Source organism: Aedes aegypti, chromosome 3 (genome assembly GCF_002204515.2).
Source record: "Aedes aegypti strain LVP_AGWG chromosome 3, AaegL5.0 Primary Assembly, whole genome shotgun sequence".
In the NCBI taxonomy this organism is placed as follows: Eukaryota; Metazoa; Arthropoda; class Insecta; order Diptera; family Culicidae; genus Aedes; species Aedes aegypti.
Window position 1 is genome coordinate 14,410,917 of NC_035109.1, and position 13,886 is coordinate 14,424,802.

A 13,886-nucleotide genomic window follows, 5' to 3' on the forward strand; every position below is an offset into this window, starting at 1 on the left:
ATCACTTAACGTTATATTGTTTGAAAGTACCATAATGTTCTGTACAAATATTGAATTAAAATTTTAAAGGGTTTAAAAATGACAAAGTAATAAACTTCAAGCCCGTTTTTCTCAAAATATGGAAAATGTCACTTGGTCCACTCTGACTTAACGCCGACCATTTGGTAAACAAAATTGGATGTGTTTTTTGGCCCACCGCGCAATATTGTTTCTGAGATATGACCCGAAATTCAAAAAGGTTGGGCAGGCCTGCTATAAAACAAGTGGAGTGATCTCTAAATATGGATGGAACCATTTATTAAAATATACCACTGCGGAACACGTTTTTGTCTCCAGCATCAAAATACCTCTATTTACTTAATTAAGGGTTGCTGAATCCATCGCTGTTTACAGAAATATCAAAGCACGTCTAGTTTTTGAGATATTGATTGTTAAAAATGCAAAAAATTACTATTTCAGCCAACTTGCATGCAAGTTTGCCAGCTTGTATGGCAATTTATTTACTTAACTTGCCACAGAATTCAAACTTTATGTGTATAACAATACTTATCATCGAAGTTTATAACATTTTTGATACGGAAAAGTTATTTTTTGATGGTTCAGAAAAGTATTGTATTTTGCCATATAAGAGAAATGAAGAATTTTGTATGAAGACTGCAAGCATGTTCAAAAAGATCGGTTTAATCTAAATTTAATCGTGAAATTTCAACCCAAAAATATACTAAAACGAAAGTTTAAGTCCTCTTTTGCATGCTTGGTGGATAAGATCACAAAAAAGTTTGATGAAATATACTTCAATAAAACCAATGTTTTATACAACTTTGGCGACCTGTAGCTAAAAATTGTGACGTGCTGGGAAATTTCTGAGAACGGCATCAGATTCAGCAACCCCAAATCTACTATAGACACATAATTTGATCCTTGAGACACTTAAAAATTCATGTTTGTTGCGCTGTGTACTTAATCAAAATAGATTTCCTTTTGAATGTACAGTTAACTTCATTCTATTAAACTTTCTTTTGTTTTATTTCAAAACTAGCTGTCCCGGCAAACTTCGTCGTGCCATCAAGTAAGCTGTTGAAAAATGATATGCAATCTCCCATACAAAATGACACATTAGTATTCTCCCGTTTTAACGACTATTCCGAAGACTATCCTATACTTTTTCTACGTACGAACACGTCGGAACCCTGGGTGATTACAACAGTAAAAGATTTGTAAAAATCAGTTGAACCGTTCGCAAGTCATTTAGTGAAATACAAACACCACTCCATTTTTATTTATATAGATAGATTAAGTAACTAACTTTTGGCTTCCTAACATTAAATTACCGATCACATTTCTTCGTTCAGTCGAACTATTCGTTGTATATTTATTTTTGGTAGGTCCATTTAACTATATCTATGTAATCCAGATCACATTCAAATTCAGATGAATACACAAGATGAATAGGTTCTTTCGGCACAAAACTTCGAATATGTTGAACTGTCATCTCTGGTAGACTGGATTGCCAAATGGACTGAGACAAATCTCCTACACTTGGTCTTTTGTATTGCAGTTTGAAACATTATGTTACTTTTGGGTATCCCTGTACCATAGATGGATTGAAGACTTTCCTTCTACATCTCATAGTAGACTGGATATTCAGAAGAATCGAGACGGATCTCCTTTATCTGCATATCCCTCTACCACAGATGGACCGAAGACTTTCTTTCATAGTAAACTGGAATGCTAGAAGGACTGAGACGCATCTCCTTCATTTGGTCTTTTCTATTGCAGACCGGAACATTTACGTTCCCTTTGCATATCTTTTTAACATCGTTCGAGTTGAACTGAGGCTTATTCTGCTCCCTGCATCTAGTAACAGACTAGATATCAAGCCAAACGAACTGATTCGTACTCCTTCATTTTGGTCTTCAACGGACTGGAGTCTTCTAAGACATTAACGAGAATGGAGTAGGATCCGTGATCGCCTTATTTCTGTTTACCGTTCAGTCCCAAATAGACTAGGATATCTTTTTCCCTTATAATAGGATACAGAAACAGACTAGAACATTCGAAATATTCTCTACGTTTCTTATTAGACAGTAGACTGAAATTCTTCTAATCTGTATAAATAAAAATGGAATGGTGTTTGTATGTCACGAAATAGCTTGCGAACGGGTCAACGGATTTGGATATTTTTTTCTCCGCTTTGTACGTCAAGGGTTCCGATGTGTTTGTGTGTGTAAAAATACATGGATATTCACCAGGAAAGTTAGAAAAACGAGAGTGATCGGAGTTACCATTTTGTGTGGGACGATACATAGCGTTTTTCAACAGCCTACTTGATGACAAGACGAAGTTTGTCGGGACCACTAGTTTCATATAATTCCTTGGAGCACTCTGATATTTGTATTTGTTTCAATAATAAGTGGACTTGAACTCACATTATATGATACAATACACTTACAGCAAGGACTATTTTGTTAGGTTTCATATTTAAATGGACTGCGAATTTTGCAATTTTTATCAGAATCTTCCTTACTTTCAGAGGCGATTTCCTAACCTCAAATCTACATGTCTCACGATTACAAATTCTTGATTTTCAGCAACAAATTTGCATCTAACAAGTAGAGCTTTGTTTTTTTGGATTTGTAGAACAGGTAAAAGGTGAGGTTACAAGTCGCCTCTGCTTACTTCCTCTACAACTCTTTTGAAGATCACATTTACTTAGAACTCGAACCAAAAAACTACTGAATTTTAGAGCTACCCTAAGTTTAAACTTTCAGAATCTATTTACTAAGCTCAGAGTTAGATCAAAAATGTTTTCAACAAAGTTGTTCATTTTCTGAATGTTTGTTCAAAATAAAAATACAACAAAAAATCTTTGATCCAAAATTTGTACTTAATTAAGGATTACCTTGTCCAACATTTTTCTTAGTATATGCAAACCTCAAATGCAAAATTACGAATAATATCATATCATACCACTTAACTCTAAACTCAAAAGAGAAAAAGAAACAAGTTATTTTTCCTACTAAATTATCGATTCGGACCATGGTGCAATCTAAAAGAGATGGTGTACGCGAGAATCAGCAGCATCCGCCACGCTCTAGCCAGTGAATAATATCGCACCAAACGGTCGTCGTCGCTGTCGGTCGCTAGCATTTCTGTGTGCTGGCACGAAGGAAAAGCAAGATTTGTGAGACTCAGAAAAGTCAACAGCCAGAGTCGCGCGTTGTTCAGTAATGCTAAGAAGGCTAATAGCGCTCCTCGCTTGTGGATAGATACCTACCTATGAAGATGAAGTGTATGCAACCAGTGAGGATTATAAATAATTTTGGATTATCGTGCCGAAAAGTGCGCGCCATTTAACGGCAACCGGGAAGGCGCTAAGGATTTAAAGTGCATCGCGCGGTGCATTCCTAAATCCCTATTCGAGTGAAAAAATAGATAAATATCGTTCAGTGATTCGATAGAAGCAGAGCACAAAGTGTTATCCTACTCGCTAAAGGAACGAATATTCCGAACAGCTGCTAAGCGGTGGCGACTTGTGATGGTGGTGTGATAAAGGAACTGCGAATAGAAGGCAATTTGTTTAAATTGAATAAATTTGTTACTGGATGTGTGTGATTTCGTGATTCGCCTACTGCGATGTGTTATGTGACGAATTAAATGCTTACCATTTCTATACAGTTTATATAGAGCTAACAGGAACAAAAGGACACAGTAAACATAAATCGGATGACTCATCATCGCAACATGAAACGCTTCGGTGGATGATGTGCAACATCGTTGAGAGTAGCATGACGAAGAAGGGAAAATTCTAATCCCAAAAATAAAATTCGTACGCCTAGAAGCCGAAAGCGGAAGCAATGTCATCCATCCGCGTAGTAGACGTAGAAAACTCCAAGCATATAACGGAGATCTCGCTGGTAACCATGGTGAACGGTGGTGGTTTGGTGACGTTTTTTTTTTTGTCATAGGGAGGGAAAATTTTTCTGAATGAAAACCGATGCCGTCGTCACTCACATGTGCGTCTGAGTATTCGTTTTTGCGACTGATGTACAGAACCTAGGGTGAGGAGGAATTTCGGGACAGATGTTTACACAGGGGAGCGATTATGTACGTGCTCTCACAGTAGATAGCGAATGACATTTCGAATTGCAATAAACAGAAGGTTGAGAGTACTGACCCGGGTTGGCTTTCATGATATGATGAGCTTGTATTGGAAAGCAAGTAAGGTATAAAGAACTACTTGGGCAGTTCCATGATTTATTTTGGCATGTGGGTTTTTCTTGAGCGAATTGTCTGAAACTTTGCAATAAGTTGCATTTTAATACAACGCATATTGTGTTATTATTATAGCTTTATTAAGGAGATTTTCAGCCCAAGGAACAACGTATATTGTGGCCAAATATGGCTACAGTAGCTTTCCAAATAAATCCCTGCCGATATGAATCAAAAGTACCAGTAGGATAGGGCCGGCTCCCTATAGCAATGATAATATGTATTTGGGTTACACTGGCGCTTCCGTCCAATAATTATGTAACATTTATAATATCATTTCAGTCGATATACTAGAAAATTCAACTTAACATATTTTTTGAACTCTAGAATAATTACTTTGTGGGGGGGGGCTTCCTTAGCCGAGTGGTTGGAGTCCGCGGCTACAATGCAAAGCCATGCTGAAGGTGTCTGGGTTCGAATCCCGGTCAGTCCAGGATCTTTTCGTAATGGAAATTTTCTTGACCTTCCTGGGCATAAAGTATCATCGTACCTGCCACACGATATACGAATGCAAAAATGGCAACTTTGGCAAAGAAAGCTCTCAGTTAACAACTGTGGCAGTGCTCATAAGAACACTAAGCTGAGAAGCAGGCTCTGTCCCAGTGGGGACGTTAATGCCAAGAAGAAGAATAAGTAATTACTTAGTATAGGTCCCCCTATCGGTACGAACAAAGATTCCATTTCGTAAAGCTTAAGAAAGTGGGTTAGCTTTCCGCATCGCTGGAGTGAAGTTTTATTTCATTTTCGCGTCTCAGTGGACAGCTTCTTGTCTTGGCAGTCGCGGATAGAATATGTGTTGGTGAGCTCGTTTCATGCTTTTGTTTTATATGAGTTAAATATCATGGTTCGCTTTATTATCCAGACAGAGAATATTACGTTAACAAACAGTAAAAAAAAAAAAAAGATTACTGTCTGAATAAACCTTATTTCAAGTTTAGCATAATGTTTCAATGCAATATGCCTTATTTTTGTAGATTTAAAATCATAAAGATCTTCGAAAGATTCGACACTACAAGTGTCGACTTTTACTTTAAAAGTTACAGATGATAATAAATCTTCGAGCTGTTTAGTGGAATACCTATGAATAAATGAAAAAACTATTAGTACTGTACCAGTTAATCTCGCAAGAGTTGGTATCCTTCGGCAGATACGCGTATTTCGACCTTAACTGTAAGGCCGTCTCCAGTGTCGTGTACTAGAATCGACTTAGTCTAGTACATGACACTGAAGGCGACCTTACAGTTGAGTTCGAAATACGCGTATCTGTCAAATGATACAAACTCTAGCGAAATTGAATGGTAAGGTACTAAATTCGGGTTTTCATTTATTTACTGATAGATGACTTTTTGGATTGATGTTGCATGATTAGCATCATGTTAAATCTTTGAATGGGTCGTCATCGAAGGTGTAGGGTATTTTTACATTTGAGGCATTGTGAAAATTTCCGGATGGTCTCTAGAGCCCTTATAATCAAGCGTGTAATTTACCAAGATGATCCTCGTATTATACCCTTTCCCATTTTTCAAGTTCCCAGCACACTTAAATTATTTTACGGATTCCTGTAAAATCTCAACAGCTGAACAGTTCGGTGAAATAAATTAACGGAGTACAGTAAATTTTTACAGTATTCGGTGAAAAATCACCGGAATCCGTAAAATTTCGACGGAATTACGATGTTTTATTTCACCGAACTGTTCAGCTGTTGCGATTACGGTGAAATTCACCGTATGAGCTTAGTGTGTTTTCTTGTGGAAGTGAAGAGGATTCAACGGCTTCCGTATAGCGAGTAACACGTCCACGTTTCCTCCCCATCCCAAATTAACCTGCATTCAGGCGCAGCCCGCGCCGGTATTACTCAGTACAAACATTAAAATCCATTGATTATTGGTGCAAGTATAGTTGTTCTTGCAATAACGAAGTAACAATTGCGGGCGGTCAATCATGCTCATGTTGATAGGGGAACAGTCTATGGTAGTAACGTAATGAAAATGTAATTTTTATGTATCAATCGCTAAGTTTCTACTTTTATTATTCATGTTACTATGAATTCACCAAGAATACCGCAACAAGAACTCACTGCTACAAATCGCCAAGAAATTATTCAAGGAATAAGAATCCCGCTAGAAAATACCCAATAGGTTGCTACTTGGGCACTTCCATGATTCACTTTGGCATAGGAGTTTTTTCTCGGCTGAATTATCTAAAGCTTTGCAATAAGAACCACTCCAGTACTATGCATATTGTGGCCAAACATGAGCTCAGTAGTTTTCGCAAAAACCCCACTGCCGAAGGGAATCAAAAGTGCCAATAATAGGATCCGGCTCTCTATCTAGCAAAGATGCATTCTGGTTTGGTCCTTTAACAGCAAACAGTTAGCGAAGTTTTCAGTCGCCACAAGGATACCTCGCAGTTTATACGCCGATTTTTCCACTCATTCTCCAAGCCTCCCTGACGTTTTTTTCCAGGGATTATTTGAGTAAATCTCTTCCAGGGTTTTTTTTTGTCCTCAAGTGGTATCCTTCGGACGATCTCCTAAAAAATCCTTCACAAATGCTCCATGATTACTCAATAAATTTTACCACGGTTGTTGAAGTTTAACCGTTGATTCAAGAAATTCCCCAGTATTTTATGAAAATATTACTTCAGCAGATTGTTTCAAGTTCAGGGCAATACTGCAAGATATTATCCAAGTTTTCGTTTGGTTATACATTTTTCAATACTTCATTTAAGCAATTTATCTAAAAAAAATCCTTCCAAAGTTGCAAAAGTTTCTTGCAAGAGTTTTGAGACAGAGGACTGAGATTTCTAAAATATCTATCCATGGAACATTTCTCATGGTGTACATAGCAAAATTGCTTATTGGGTTTTTGAAGATAACCAGAACAAAAATCCTAAATGATTTTCAAGTAAAATCCGTAAATGGAATACTAGATGCAATTGGATGTTCTTCTTCCTATTGGCGTTACGTCCTCACTAGGACAGAGCATGCTTCTCAACTTAATGTTCTTATGAGCACTTCCATAGTTGTTAACTGAGAGCTTTCTTTGCCAAATTTGCCATTTTTGCATTCGTATATCGCGTGGCAGGCACGATGATACTCTATGCCCAGGGAAGGCAATTTCCATTACGAAAAGATCCTGGACTGACCGGGAATTGAACCCAGACATCTTCAGCATGGCTTTGTTTTGTAGCCGCGAACTCTAACCACTCTGCTAAGCAAGGCCCTGCAATTGGATATATGCCACAATTAATTGCTGATAAAATTTTTTATGAATCCTTATAATCCAAAAAATGTTGGAAATTACCCTGATTCCTGTTTGGGTTCTGAAATTGTTGGTTTTGGACACTAAGTAAAAAGACAAACTAAAGACATTGTAGTCGGGCTCTCGCATTTGGTGCCTTGGTGCCTAGGTACCCAAGTTTGACAGAACGCAGTACATTTTTACAGCATTCTAGATTTTGCCCTACTACTGCATATGTCATAAAATTTTATGCAAGGGTCCATTAATTACGTAAGACATTTTTTAGGATTTTTCAAACCCCCCTCCCATAGTTAGATTTTTGTATGAAAATAAAAATAAATTGTATGGCGCGTAAGAAATCTCAAAGCCCTCCTCTCCCCATAAACCCTTACGTAATTAATGGACGGCCTCCAACTGCAAGAAACATGAGGAACTTTATTTCGTTTTTCCTCAGTCTCTACCAGCCTTAGTTCAGGAATCCGCTTAGGGTCCTGAGGCACTGAGATTCCATTGAAGGTCTGTAAAATAATCCCAATGATATCAAAGTGATCCGGATGTCATCTCGTCAGGACACCCCAAGTTTTTTTTTTTTCAAGATATTTGCTATAAACCTGTTCAGTTGCGATTTAAGAATTACTCCAGAGATTCACTGAAAATAACTGAACATTTAATGGTATTTGTCTATCATACATTTTTTCCTCCAAAAGTCTAAAATGAAAAGAATATGTAAAAATTTTAACAAGAATCTTATCTGCTTGTCAGATAGTCACGGATAATCTCTTCAACCATCTAGAAAATTTTCTTTCTATAAATTATTTCCAAGCTTTTTTTTCAAATGTTTCTTCAGCAGTCATGTTTTTTTAAATTTTTTGCGAAATCATGTCGGCTGGTTTTCAGGAATCAAACTATAACAACATAGAATCCCGTAAAGAATCAGGATACTGTTAAAAAACCCTTGACTCAGCTAGGGATCACCAGGATTTCGTAAGGAACATTTTCATTCGTTCTTGATGCCTGCGTCCTAGATTAAAAATCTTGATATGGCACGCAGTATAATTCGGCCTGACCACTACTAGTATAGAATTTTGGATTGACTCTTAACTTAATCGAACGTCGTACTGAGTCTTTACTCAAGAGGGAACGTAGCTTTAAATAATTAAGGCATATATATCAACTTACATACCGTAATTTCGGGTGAAATTGATCACTTTTCAAGGTTTTTCTTGTCTGATTTCTATAATGTTGACAATGCCAAACAACTGAATGCAGGAAAACAAGTATGAAGGTGAGCCTCATTGACACAAGTACCGAAATTTTCTAACAAATGTAATTTTAGTGCTAAAAAATATGTCTAAAATAAAAAATCGGGAGATCTCATTTCGGGGTGAAATTGATCAATTATCAATGCCATTATTGTTAGTTTTCAATACAACTTTACATAATAAATTTGAGCTCCCTGAATCCGAATATGCTTGCCAAATTCTTAACAATACTATATTTATAGAAATAATGAATGTTTAAATTTCAAGAATAACGCAGAAAACGCCTAAATGTATGCAATTTCCTAAGGAATTTCTTGATATATTACAGAAATTCAATTATTTCAACCAAATCAACGAACTGGTACGAGTTTTGGTTATGAAAACTAGTTTGGGGATATATCTTTAGTATCCGCACAAACTTTCAGGATTATACCATGTCCAAATCCTTGTCTAGAGCTAGAAGTTTATTGATGTTTGTCAACACTGCACCGTACAAGATTTTGAAATTTTACATTATTTTCATATAAATAAACATTTTTGAACGCAAAAAACTTCACAACACACAATTTGGACATACATACGCAGGGTGTATACTACCTGGAAAAACCTGGAAAACCTGGAATTATCAGGGAATTTTGTTTAACCTGGAAAAAACCTGGAATTATCAGGGAATTTCGGATACACTCAGGGAAATTTTTTTTAAACAGTAGTACATGGTAGACTATGTCGTTTTTGGGACACAATATCTCCTCAACCAAAAAATTTTTCGGCTGCGCCGCTATCAAGCTTCCAGTTGACATGTTCAGTCCTTAGTTAATCGGCATAAAACATGTTTGGACAAGGAATTAGAACTTTAGATTGTAATATTGGTAAAGGCAAGTACAGTTTCAATTGGGTGTCGTTCATGCATGAGCAGTTGATTCGTTGAAAATATTCAAATTTATTTATAAAAAATGTTTGTTTTGCCTGTTATGCAAGAATAATAAACTTCGTAGAAAAAGAGCAACAAATATAACAGGCACGAAAAATAGAACATTTCTCATGTTAGCAAATTTGTTTAGGGTCTTGATCACTACTTTAATACAAGTCTGTATTTTTGGTAAAGGTTTTTAAAGTACCTGTTTTAATAAAAATTATCGTTAAAGTCACTTTTTGAATTTGCTTAGATCAGAGTTTTTGAAAAAAAAAATCGTAATGTAATTTTTCCACGAAACCCTACAATAATTCCTATGCCGATTTTTTCATTTATTCCAGGCATTTTTCCAAGATTTTTTTTCAAATATTTATTCTCTTAGGAATTGCTCCAAAAACCCTTCAGGCATTACTCGATTATATCTGTTATAAACGTTTCTAAGAATTCCTCGATAAATTTGACCTATAGTATTCCTCAATAAGTTCCTCCTGAAATTTATCTAGCATTCCATCAAAATATTTGTGTTGCGTTTCGATCATATCTCTAATAAACTTTCAAATAAAATTGCCTAATATCCATGAATTCTTCAAATCTTTAATAAAAATTCAGAGTTTTTGTTCGAATTATTTCAAGTAATTTCTTCTAAACGTCTTGTAGGGCATTGTTTAGAGATTCTTATGTTTTTTCAGTTATCTTAGCAATTTATCAAGAATATTCTAGGAAGTCTAATAAAAAATTGGGAGGTCTTTCAGTGATCTTCGTATGAATTCATCAAGGCGTACTTGGAACTTACACAAATTTCATCTGAGGTTACTCTAGGGTTTTATTTCCGAATTCCAAATATAAAAAAAATCTTGAAAACAATCTGAAAGATTTCCTTTAAATTTTTTTGAATGGCCGCAAAAATATTTGAAGATTTCATTGAGAAAATTTTCAAAAAAATAAATTGAAGAATTTCCTGAAGAAATTTCAAATTTTTAAAGATGCTCTAAATGGGAATGCTGTAGGAAGTACTAGGGAAATCCATGAAATCATTTTTGGATAGATGATTCCTGATGTGGTTATCCATAGAAAACTAGACTGAACTGTTGAAGGTATCTAAGGCGAAATTCTTCGAAGAACTACTTAGAAAGCTAGTGAAAAATCCCAAAACAAACTCTTGAAGAGATGTCACGAGAAATTCCAAAAAAAAGCCTTAGAAACATACTTAGGTATGTTCAACATAGGCAGTAAACTCTCATCTCGTGATTCCTGTTAGGTTTCTTTTAGTAGTCATAATTTTTTTTTTCAAGCTAGAGGTATCTAAACTTCTTATTTCTAATTCAACCATTCGCTACCAGCCCTGATTTCCCTAATATATGATCTATTTTCTCCTTAAGATCCAATAGATTATTTTTTTCATATCTAACTTTGATGATTCAAGGCACTTTCAGATCATTCAATCAAATCAAATTTTGAATGTTTAATTTTGATTAACATTCTTGATTTTCGTAGCAATTTATTATAAATAACCAATTTTGTTGATTTTGTTTCACATTAAGAAAAAACAGATTTTTTTTATTGAAGTAAAAAATACTTTGGATTTATTGTTAGATCAATTTATTTTCAAGGATACCTATCATTTAAAACTAAGGAACACTAAAATCCAAAATTAATCATTCGTATATTTTGGTTTTTTTTTAATCTGGAATTATTTTTTGAACCTGGAAAACCTGGAAATATCAGGGAATTTCATATCTGTAAATGAGTAGACACCCTGATACGACAAACAACGTTCATTCACTGCAGGTGACGTTGATATTTGTGCTCCATTAGGAAGACATAAAATCGAGTGACACAGTGATCAATTTCACCCTACTGATCAATTTCACCCGAATTTACGGTACTTATGCAATAGACAAACAGTTAAACCAGTCTCGATTGTATTTATCGCACACTTTAATTATGAGTCATAGTTCCTGGAGAAATCCATCAAAAACTCTTGGCCTAAATATTTTGCCAATTTCCTGGCAAGATTCCTGAAAAATTTCCCGGAAGTTCCTTTACAAACTCTTGGAGGGATCGATGAAATTCTGTATTCTACTATTTGACTCAAATAATTACGTTCTCAAATTTGTCACCAGGATTGAGATCGTTAACTGATATTCAATTTTAGTGATAAACCATGAAATATTTGTGCAAAGTTGCTTGACTGAGTTTCCAAGAGTTCCTGGTGAAATTTTTGACAAATTCTTTCAGCGGCATTTAGTTGGCTCTTGAGGAGCCCAATGCAGTTTCCAGGGATGATACTTAGTAGATAGCTATCCTATCTTTGAAAAAAGCTTTGAAGAACTTCACGGATTCTAGAAAAAAAATTGCTGGAGGGAGTTGTTATTATAGTCTTTGCAACTACCTAAACTGCATCAGACTCTTTTATAGATGATTGCTAGATTCCTTAATGGACTTAATAAACTACGCAAGATCATAGTCGAACCCTTTCATTGTCTGTAGTAGATCATAAACGTGCCTTTTGGGTGTGCCTTTCAAGGGTATCTGTTGATTAATTATAAACTTCAATTCCGAAAACATCAATCTTCTGGGGTCCGCGGGATGTTCGTAGAACTTCAAAGGAGGTCACACTGATATAGAGATTGATGACTTCATGAAACGTTTCGAGCACATGATAATCTTGAGTTATGTTGAGCTCAATTACTAGTTAGTTACTAGTGTAATTAATCTTAGACTATCAGTGCGCATCGTACCTTCGTGCTGTGCGTACACGAATTCTCTCTGCTCTTGGAAGTTTTCTTAAAAACTACCTAAAGCAATAAAACAGTACTTTTCAGTGCTACACAAACAGTACTTTTCAGTGCTAAAATTAAAAACGGTACTTTTCAGTGCTACTTAAACAGTACTTTTCAGTACTATTTTTTCTACTATTGATCCCTTTACGATCCTTGTTTGGACCCGTGCCTTCGATTTTTCGTTGGACCCGTTGGCGAAAGCTAACGGTGGTAATCCTTCTTGGACACCGTCTAGGGAAAAACCCTCTCGAAGGTCACGTCTTTCTCGTTTATTAACTAAATATGGTATCAACAACTAACAAAAGGAAGGGTGAATCTCTGAATTCACTACTTCCTTCCAAAAAAGTGGGTTTTAAAACTGTCACTACACGTGGCAAGAATGGAAGAAAGGACGCTTCCCCGGAATGCGAAGTTTCTTCCAAGGGTGGAATGAATAATTGTATTGAAATGAGCAATCAGTTCGATGCTCTAGACAAATTTTCCGAACACCAAATCGAAGCAGCCTCTAGCCCAGGCTCTTTGATTCAAGTGAGGAAGCAAAGAGTGCCGCCTATCGTGGTCAGTTGTTCCGAATTTGGGGGATTTAGGCAGGAGATCTTGAACTCCATTAGGGGAATCAAGGTTTCCTTCCAAATCGCAAAGAAAGGAGACTGTCGCGTTTTGCCGGAAACTCTTAAAGATCGCGAACTTCTTCTCAGATATCTTGAAGAGAAGAAGCACAAATTTTTTACTTATGACGACAAAACTGAACGTTTGTTCAAAGTCGTCTTGAAAGGTCTCTCAAGTGACTATAAGTCACCTGAAGAGATCAAAAATGGAATAAATGATTTACTTGGATTTTCCCCAGTCCAAGTAATCATTATGAAAAAGAGAAACCAATCTGGCATTGTTCGGAAAGGGCTTTCTCAAGAATATTATTTAGTTCACTTTAACAAAAAAGAACTAAATAATATTAAAGCTTTAGAAAAAGCTAAACTTATGTTCGATGTCCGTGTGACGTGGGAACATTTCCAGAAACCTGGAGGAAATTACCAGAACCCCACTCAGTGCCGTCGGTGCCAAAAGTGGGGTCATGGTACAAAAAATTGTCGCATGGATGCTAAATGCATGATTTGCGGAGGTTCTTCTCACGCTAAGGACGACTGTCCTGTGAAAGAAGATACCAGAAAGTTCCAATGCGCCAATTGCAAGGGCCCTCACAAAGCTAACTTTTGGGAATGCATTTCACGCAAAAGAGTCGTTGAGGCTCGTGCCAGGCAGATGAAGGATAATATCCGTTACGATAACGGTCGTTTCCGGAATTTGCCTGGTAGAGTATCGAACAATGCTCATTTTTCAGTTAACGATCGCTTGATTAGGAATCATACCCACCAGGAAGATCATAATCATGCTCATTCACAAACAAATTTTAATC

At 36.2% G+C, this 13,886-nt stretch overlaps 1 protein-coding gene across 8 annotated transcripts in view; it reads left to right on the forward strand.

The window, feature by feature from the left end:
• LOC5570142 (centrosomin) overlaps nucleotides 1–13,886 on the forward strand; it is a 150,019-nt gene that overhangs the window by 42,282 nt on the left and 93,851 nt on the right. Inside the window, exon 1 of one of the 8 annotated variants that reach the window (XM_021850618.1) lies at nucleotides 3,099–3,292. The exons of 5 other annotated variants lie outside the window; for them this stretch is intronic. The gene's annotated coding sequence lies outside the window, so the exon portion shown is untranslated. Of the gene's footprint in view, nucleotides 1–3,098; nucleotides 3,304–3,712; nucleotides 3,918–13,886 lie in introns of those variants that run through there. 2 more of the 8 variants (XM_021850619.1, XM_021850620.1) reach the window with 2 other exon arrangements.